Source organism: Protopterus annectens, chromosome 9.part0, assembly GCF_019279795.1.
Source record: "Protopterus annectens isolate FY-2018-M chromosome 9.part0, PAN1.0, whole genome shotgun sequence".
Taxonomy (NCBI): Eukaryota; Metazoa; Chordata; order Ceratodontiformes; family Protopteridae; genus Protopterus; species Protopterus annectens.
In genome coordinates this window covers 1,333,804,143-1,333,812,988 of record NC_056743.1, presented here as the reverse complement: position 1 = coordinate 1,333,812,988, position 8,846 = coordinate 1,333,804,143, and positions in this window count along the sequence as shown.

Genomic DNA, 8,846 nt, shown 5'->3' with positions numbered 1-8,846 from the left:
TTCCTCAATAAATTTCTTCGAACTTGAAGCTGCAGCCTTATTTCCTCCAAGTGTTTTTCTTGGTTTAGTAATCCAAGAGGTTTGCTTAGAAACCACCAAACCCAATGTCCTTGTATGAAAAGGAACAAAAGGCTGCTCAGATTTGCAGGCAGCTTTTGTCTTATTCACACACAACCTAAGCCATCTATGTAGAGCGAAGATTTGAAGAACCTTCTCACTTGCAGATTGTGGAGAAGAAAAAAAGGAATGAAGCTGGCTATATTGATTAAGAGCCAACTCACGGACTACCTTGGGCATAACGAAGGATTAGTAAGCAGAGACCTTGTCCCTATGTAAAACCAAAATTAGGAAGAATTGCCATCAAAGCCTGAAGTTCAGAAACTGTCTTGGCTGAAGTAACAGCAAGCAAAAAAATGTTCTTCTAGATGCAGTGTAAAGAAGACGACGACGAAAAAAAAGCAGAAATACAGTTCAAAAAAGGTTTCAAGGACAAAATTAATGTTCCAAGAGGCTGGAATAGGTTTTCTTGGGGCCGGATATGAAGGACCCCTTTAAGAAATTCTTTGGCCTCAAAATGAGAGTCCAATGGTGGGTTCAAGGGAAGATGAGCAGAGATTGCTGATAATTCATCTTTAACAGAAGAATATGCTAGGTCAGCATGGAGCAGTTAACATGAGAAAGAAAGGACCAAATTAACCCCCCCCCCCAAAGAATCCTGGTGATGTTTGAGACACCAAACACAAAATCTCTTCCATTCAGCTAAATGGGATTTTCTGGTAGTGGGTTTCCCGACCTCCTGCATTACCCTAAGCACATCTTCAGAAAAGTGATGTCTACATCAAAACCCTATTATCCCAAATGTCAACAGAAGTCTGGACAAGTGAGGGTGAATGAGAGACCCCTTGTCTTGTGTGAGAAGACTCGCCCGGTCTGATAACATATGATGATTGCTCCTGGTCAGGTGAAAAAAAAAAGGGGGAATGAGTGCTGCCTGGTCCAAAAGAGAGTCATCTTGTACAGGACCCTGGGAAGCAGAGGAAAAGGAGGGTAAGCATACAGAACATTCACATCCAAGAAAAGGACATGGCATTGGGAGAAGGAAGAGAAACCAACACTGGAACGGCTTGGATTCTGCAACCCAGGAAACTGTGGCCTTAGAAGGAGTCAGAGAGGGAGCCTGAAGAAGCAGGTCATCCAGATATGGGAATATCTGGATTCCTCAAAGCCTGCAAAAGCATATGACAGAGGCCAGACGTTTGGTGAATACTCTTGGAAAGTAAAGTTGTGTACACTTACCATAAATGTAGATGTTTGAGTGTATTCACTGTTGCAGTCATTACATTTGGGTAATCCTGCTGGCAGGTTGCCCTCAGTCAGCCTGAATTCCAAAGTCCTGGGTCCTGCATCGGCTGCTGTTGCCCCTTCCCTGACGTCAGGTCGTCAGGGGTATAAAAGATGCAGCCGATGCCATTTTCTTTAGTTTTTCTTGCCCCAGATGTCAGGTGCCCCCTAAAAGGGTAGCCAAAATTTATATATATATATATATATATATATATATATATATATATATATATATATATATATATATATATATATACATACATGCACCAATATAAACTTTACCTTCATCTACAAGCAAATACACCACATAGGTTGTATAAATCAGAGAAGGAAAGATAGGTTCCATCAGAAGAAGGGGGAAGGTGGGTGGGTAACCTGGACTGCAACAGTGAATACACTCGAACATCTACATTTATGGTAAGTGTACACAACTGTACTATGTTCTTCGTGTTTCACTGTTGCAGTCATTACATTTGGGTAGAGTCCCAAAGCTATGGTGGGAGGCTGTAGCTAAACAGCATTAGGAGCGGCTAAGAGGTCCTGCAGAACGGCAGTGGCAAAGCCTGCCCTGGATTTAGAGTAGAGTGGCAGATGATAGTGCTTTGTAAAGGTGTGCACTGAACTCCAAGTAGCCACCTCTAAAATATCCTTGGTTAGTACTCCCGAGAAAGGCTGCTGAAGTGGCTGCAGCTCTGGTTGAATGTGGCCTAATGCCCCTAGGCACTGGCTTGCCATGGTGTAAGTAGCAGAAACGAATGCAGTGGCCTATCCACTTTGAAATAGTCTGCTTTGAGATACCCTTTCCTTGTGATCCTGCAGCATATACCACTAGTAGTTTGCTCTGTCTTTCTGAAAACATTGGTTCTGTCCAAGTAAAATCGAAGCTGTCTGTGTACGTCCAAAGAATGCAGAATTCTCTCCCCCTTGTTCTGTGGATTTGGATAAAAAAGTTGGCAGATGAATAGTTTGGTTAAGAGCCACACTGGACACCACCTTAGGCATAAATGTTGGGTTTGTCCTCAGAGAGACCCTGTCTGGATAAAAAATGATAAAAGGTTCCACACCCATGAATGCCTGTAGCTCTGAATCTCATCTTACAGAAGTTGTTAGGAGCAGAGCTGCTTTCCAAGATAAAAACTTATATCAACAGCAGCAGCTGGCGCAAAAGGAGGCAGGGTGAGTTTTTCCAAGACATAGTTGAGGTCCCATGCAGGCATTGGTGATCTCCTTGGAGGCCTTAAATTTTTGGCCCCTCTGAGGTACTGTTTTAATAAAAATGAGAAAAGATTGGTGGCTCTGTATTGTAATGAGCCGAAATGGCAGAGGCATGAATTTTAATAGATGAAAAAGATAGGCCTTTGTCCAGCCTCTCAGTTAAGTATTGCAAAATCTGAGGAATATTTGGCACAGCTGTATCAGTTCCTTGTGCTTGGTTTCAAGCACAGAATATCTCTTCCATTTTCTAGCATAAGATTTTCTAGTACTAGGCCTTCTGTCCTCTAAACTGACATCCATCACAGCTTAACTGAGAGGTGTGTTTTGTATGACTACATTATTCGTCATGCTGCCAGGTTTAAAGTTCAGAGTTGGCTGTGCAGGATCTGATTGTTTTGCTGGGACAGTAGATGAGGTATTTGAGGTAAGGTCCAAGCTTAGTGTTGTCTGTCTTTATCAGTAGTTGTCCCGGATGAAGTAGGTCCTTGAAGGCTGTCAGGGCATTCTGAACAGCTAGCATCTCTTTTTGATTGATAAGTAGATGCATTTGGGTTGAGGACCATGTGCCCTGAATGCATCTTCCTGCCATGTGGGCCCCCCCAGGCATAATCTGATGCATCCGTTGTTAGTGTCTGCCTGGCTGGGGGTAGTGTGAATGGCTGTCCCTTGTTTTGGTGACAAGCCTTTGCCCACCATTGAAACACCTGCTGTAGGCAGGGAATGAGAGTAATCATTGTTTCCAGGCTGTGGCAATGTTGAGTACAAACACTTTTTAAGTACCATTGAAGTTTCCTCATATGCCATCTTGCATATGGAATTAGTAGCATGCCGGATGCCATGAAGCCCAAAGCCTGCAGAATTTTTCTTGCAGATAACTGGGCCTTTGTTGCCAACATTTTGAAATAGGTAGTTGCCTTTGTCTGGCATGAGATAGGCCATCTGGGCAGTTGTATTTAAGCTTGCACCCAGGAATATTATCTCTTGAGAGGGTACTAGTTTTGATTTCTTTTCAATGACTGTGTACCCTAGGCATGTTAGAAGACTTTTCACAAACGCCAGATGCTGTAGAAGAATGTCCTTGTTCTCTGCTTGAATTAGACAGTCGTCCAAGTAAGGATATATTTGTATTCCTCTTTGTCTGCAGAATGCAATTACTGGTGCCAGGCACTTTGTAAAGACCCTGGGCACAGTAGATAAGCCAAAGGGCAGTACAGAGAATGGGTAATGCATTGAGCCAGCCTTTAATCTGAGGTATCTTCTGCATAATTGTCGGATTGGGACATGCAGGTATGCCTCTTTTAGGTCTAGAGTCACCAGCCAAGCATTCTTGCCCAGCATGGGCAGAAGCTGTTGCAAGGTCATCATCTTGAAATTTGGTATATCCAAGAATGTGTTCAGAATAGATAGGTCCAGTATTGGTCTCCAGGTCTTGTCCTTTCTGGGTACCAAGAACAGTCTTGAGTAAAATCCTTGTCCCTGCTCTTGCTCTGGCACCTGCTGAATGGCCCCCATGTCCATGAGGGATGAGACTTGTTTTTGTGCCTCTGCCCACTGATTTTTTGGCAGATCTGGCCAGCCGTTTGCCTTTGGCAAGGTATGGAAATGGAACTTGTACCCTTGTGACACAATATTTAGAACCCACTTGTCCTGGGTTATAATGTGCCAATTTTGAGTAAAAAGTGCTAATTTCCCCTTAAGGGTGCTGCCAGGAGATAAGTGCTTGGTGCAGGCAGGGGGAAGTCATTGGGACTGTTTCCTGTATGGTTGTGATTTGTCTTCTCCAACTTTGGAGGTAGAAGCACCCCATTACTTTAACCTGTAGGAACCTAGTGCCTGGGATCTGCCTCTAGGGCATCTGGATCTGCCCCTTTGAGGTCTGTCTGACACAGGAAAGTACCAATTCGTTGTAGGCCAGTGCCTACTAAATCTAGGTGGCTTTACTTGTAAAAAAAAATCATTGACAGTTTGCATAGATTTAGCTTTGTCCTCCATTTTCTTTAACACCTCCTCTGCCTTAACACCAAAGTATTATGCTGTAAAGGTGCATCTAATAATTTAACTTTGACATGATCAGGCAGATTTTGTTACTTTAACCAAACATGCCTCCTAATTACAGAACCCGTAACTGCGGCCCTGCAGGAGGCCTCCAAAGAATCAAAACCACATTGCAAAGTATGCTTTCCAACTTGTTCAGCTGCATGCAATAAATCCTGCATGTCCTTGTTTTCTGCACATTCAGTTTAATAACATTTTCTGTTTAAGCAATGCCATGACATGTTGCTGATATTTGAGCATATGTAACTGACAGTTTAAGACCCTTGTAGCCAAGGTAGCAGATGTGTAAACCTTTTTTCCTCATCTATCCAGTGCCCTAGAATCTGTCAGAGGGGGTATGGTTTTTTGCAGTGGAAGCCTTAACTTCTTTGGGACCCTGTGAAACAGTTTCTGGGTCTGCAGCAAAGTTTTTTAAAAAGGAATTTATGAGAGTCAGGAACCCTGTAATATCTGTCAGGCTTAACAGGAGCTGGAGGTAAGGAGTCAGGTGTTAGACTAGACTCCGAAAACACATAATCTACAATATCTAACACAGGTGGAATAGCTAGTGGCCTGTGTTGAGGTAGTAAAAGGAAATCCCTGAGCCTCTTTTTAGATTCTGAAAAATCTTGGCTCTCCCAGTGGAAATGCTCCCTCATGGTATGCAAGGTTTCCCCAAAAGAATAGTCCTCTGGAGGAGAAGCTGAAGGTATAGATTCTTCAGCATCAGAATCCTCATGGGGGGGAAGAGAATATTCCTGATCAGGAGAGGAATCAGAAGAAATAGAAACCTGATCTGAAGATTCATAGTCAGTCTCTTGCCTAGGCCTCTTATCAGGAGGGGGATGGGAACCCCTGATCAAGGTAATTAAGTCTTCGGCCATTTTGAGCATCTGTTTTATATAGGCCTGTCCACGTGGCTCTTGAGTTTGTTTCTTTGCTTTAGAAGGTGCTTTAGTCTTTGCCTTTGAAGCTGAGGCTGGTTTAATGTAAAGATGTTTAGGTCTGAATACACCCTCAGAAGCCGGTGCCTGCTCAGCGGCTCCAGACCCATCTGAAGGAATAGTATCTGAGGCTCCAATACCTTGAGTTTCTAGTGGCATGGCCGACTCCACGTGGGAGTTGGTAGTGGCCTGCGACTTTAAAGTAGCGGGTGTCAGGGGCTGCGAAAGCGCCTCACTGAGAACCAGCGACTGGCTTAGGAGAAGCTTTGTCGTCGGTTTTGGGCCTCGGTTGTCTCTCTCTCTCCTTTTCTTTGCATTTTTTTTGTGAACTCCGGTAGTCGGATGGCTATCCGACGACATTTCTGGATAATTAAACTGGCGTCCAAAATAGTTTAAAGCAAAATCATACCGACGCTTAATAGTGCATTGGTTAAATCTAGCACAAAACAGACAACCAGCAACGTTGTGATCAGGGCCTAGGCAAGGAATACAATAAGAATGAAAGTCCTTATGAGATATTTGCTTTTCACAAGAAATACAACTATTTACTTTTTCTGACATCGGTCTGGAGCAAGAAAAAAGTTTCCCCAACGAGGTAACTTAGCTTTATTGAAGACTTCGGATCTGAAACTCGAACACGAAAATCTCAGGAGTCGGCCGACCGGCACTTGCGAACTGCTTCTGCTTTGGGCACAGTGCGGCAAGAAAGACTAAAGAAAATGGCGTCGGCTGCATCTTTTATACCCCTGACGTCAGGGAAGGGGCGACAGCAGCCGACACAGGACCCAGGACTTTGGAATTCAGGTCGACTGAGGGCAACCTGCCAGCAGGATTACCCAAATGTAATGACTGCAACAGTGAAACACGAAGATCATCAGTAGAAAGGCCAAATGGCAAAGCAGAGAAGTGAAAATGAGAGGAAGAAAGACAAAAACTTCCTGAAGGCAGGGTGAATGGGAATATGAAGATAGGCTTCCTTTAGGTCTAAGGAGACCATAAAAGCCTATGGAAGTAAGAGAAGAAACCGTCTGGAGTGAAACCATCCAGAAAGAAAGAATTTTTAGGAAAGTGTTGAGAAAAGAAATGTCTAGGACAAGTTTCCATGACCCTTCTTTTTTGGAAACCAGAAACATTCTGAAGTAAAAATGTGTTCCTCTGAGATTCTGGAATAAGTTGGATGGTCCAAGAGACCCTGCAAAATCCTAGAAAAATGAGGAAGTTTCTCTGGAGGAAATGGAGGAAAAACTGAGAAGGGGAAAGGGATTTCCATGACAAAAAATAAATGTGATGGATAATGAACAGAACCAAACAGTCTGAAGTAATCTGTTGCCAGACAGGGAAAGCCTGAGAGAATGGAAAGTGGCCAAGGGGAAGGAGAGAAAATATGTGGCATGGAGGCAAATTTGTCCTAAAAAGGGGGCTTTTGAGCTTTAAAAGTCTGGGTGGGTTTATCAGGAACATGCGCTTAGGAACCCTTTTTCCTTTAGAAGGCTGGCAAGGTTGCCTATGAACAAAGGCAGAAGAATTGGGACAGTTTCTGAGAAATATGGGTATTGAAGAAACAAACATTTGTTTATGATCTGCATAACTTTACCTTTGTTTTGTACAGTCTTAAACAAGTCAGCAGCAGCCATACCAAAGAGATTTTGATTGTCCAAAGGAGCTTCAAGGAGCTTGGCCTTAATATAATCAGGTAAGGCCTGGAAGTGAACAGTACCTCCTCATAACTAAAACTGATGCATCAGCTGCATCACAACTACATTGGATAGAGTGGCGGGCTACCTGTGAAGCAGAATTCAACAAAAACAGGACAGCAGTTTTACCTTCAGAGTCTGGAAGGTCTGACAACTCCACCCCATCCAGTTCAGACAATAGGGCCAAAACATATGTTGTCATATGGGCTTCATAACTTAAGGCCCTAAAGGCCAAAGCAGCCAGAATATAAACCTTTTTCCCCAGCCTCTTCCATTACCCAAATGTCTTTATCAGAAGAGATAAGTTTGGAAGAGGGTAACTGGATGGCTTGCAGCGGAAATACAGATCACAATAGGGTATGAAGGAGAACACTTGTAAAGGTACTTAAAGGCCTCAGGCACTAAAAAAAAAAAAAGATCAGGCTTATTAAGGAGTTGAAGGTGGTGAATCAGGGGCCAAAGAGGCAAATGTATCCAATACAGGGGGAACAGTGGGTGGTTTAGGATTTAGGATATTACACATGTGAACAGCTCATACCTCTTTTGAATGTCAGAGACATTGAACCAAACCCACTTGAAATGCTCCATCATGCGAACCACAGTATCCTCAAAGGACTACTCAAAGGGAGAATCAGTACTTGAGGAATCCTCTCCTTCCAACCAGCAGTCTAAAGGTTACGTAATCTGTGGGAAATAGGCCAAGGATTCATTGCCTGAATCCATCTATTCATCCAAAGAATCTTAGAATAAAATGAACTATGTTACTTAAAGGTAATTTTTCCTCACAAGAAGAAACTGCAGATAAAATATTTCTCATACTTCCACAACTTGTCAGAACAAAAACATTTAACATACGAGCCTGATAATTAAAAATTCTGAAAATCAAAGTTGCATAAGTATATACTTTTTTTTAACATACCCATCAATAATTTTTCCATCCTTATCAGAGTGTGTAGGACTTAAATTAACCAAGTGTTTAGCAGCAGTGTATAGAAATTTAAAAGACTGAGAAATGTTATGCTTCCTATCTGCCTTTTCAGAGTTCGCTGCTTGAGCTTCAGGAAAATTGTGGGCAGTACCACACGCATCCTACAATGTAGACAGAACAGGAGGAATGGGTGTAGGTTCTGGAAAATCCTTCTGTAATAACTTACAGTATTTTCTGAGGGAATGAGAAACCTCAGTGTTTTCCCCACTGAAAACACTGGCACATTCTAGCAATAATCTCAGAGAAAGAGGAACCTCCACATGGAGAATCAGAAAAGTACAGTTGTGTACACTCACCATAAATGTAGATGTTCGAGTGTATTCACTGTTGCAGTTATCACACTTGGGTTATCTGCCTGCAGGTAGTCCTCAGTCAGCCCAAATGCCAGATACCTAGTATTTCTGAGTCGGATGCTGTCACTCCAGGACTGACGTCAGGTCGTCAGGGATATAAAAACAGGCAGCCAACACCATTACATCAGCTTTTCTTGCTCCAAATGTCAGGAGCCCCCAAATAGGGAGCTAAGGTATGGTGGGGAAAACACCACCAGTAAAAGTAAATACCAATAAAAATAATAATAGCCATAGTGAGGGGGGGAGAGAGAGAGAAAAAACAGGGGGCTGGGGGGAG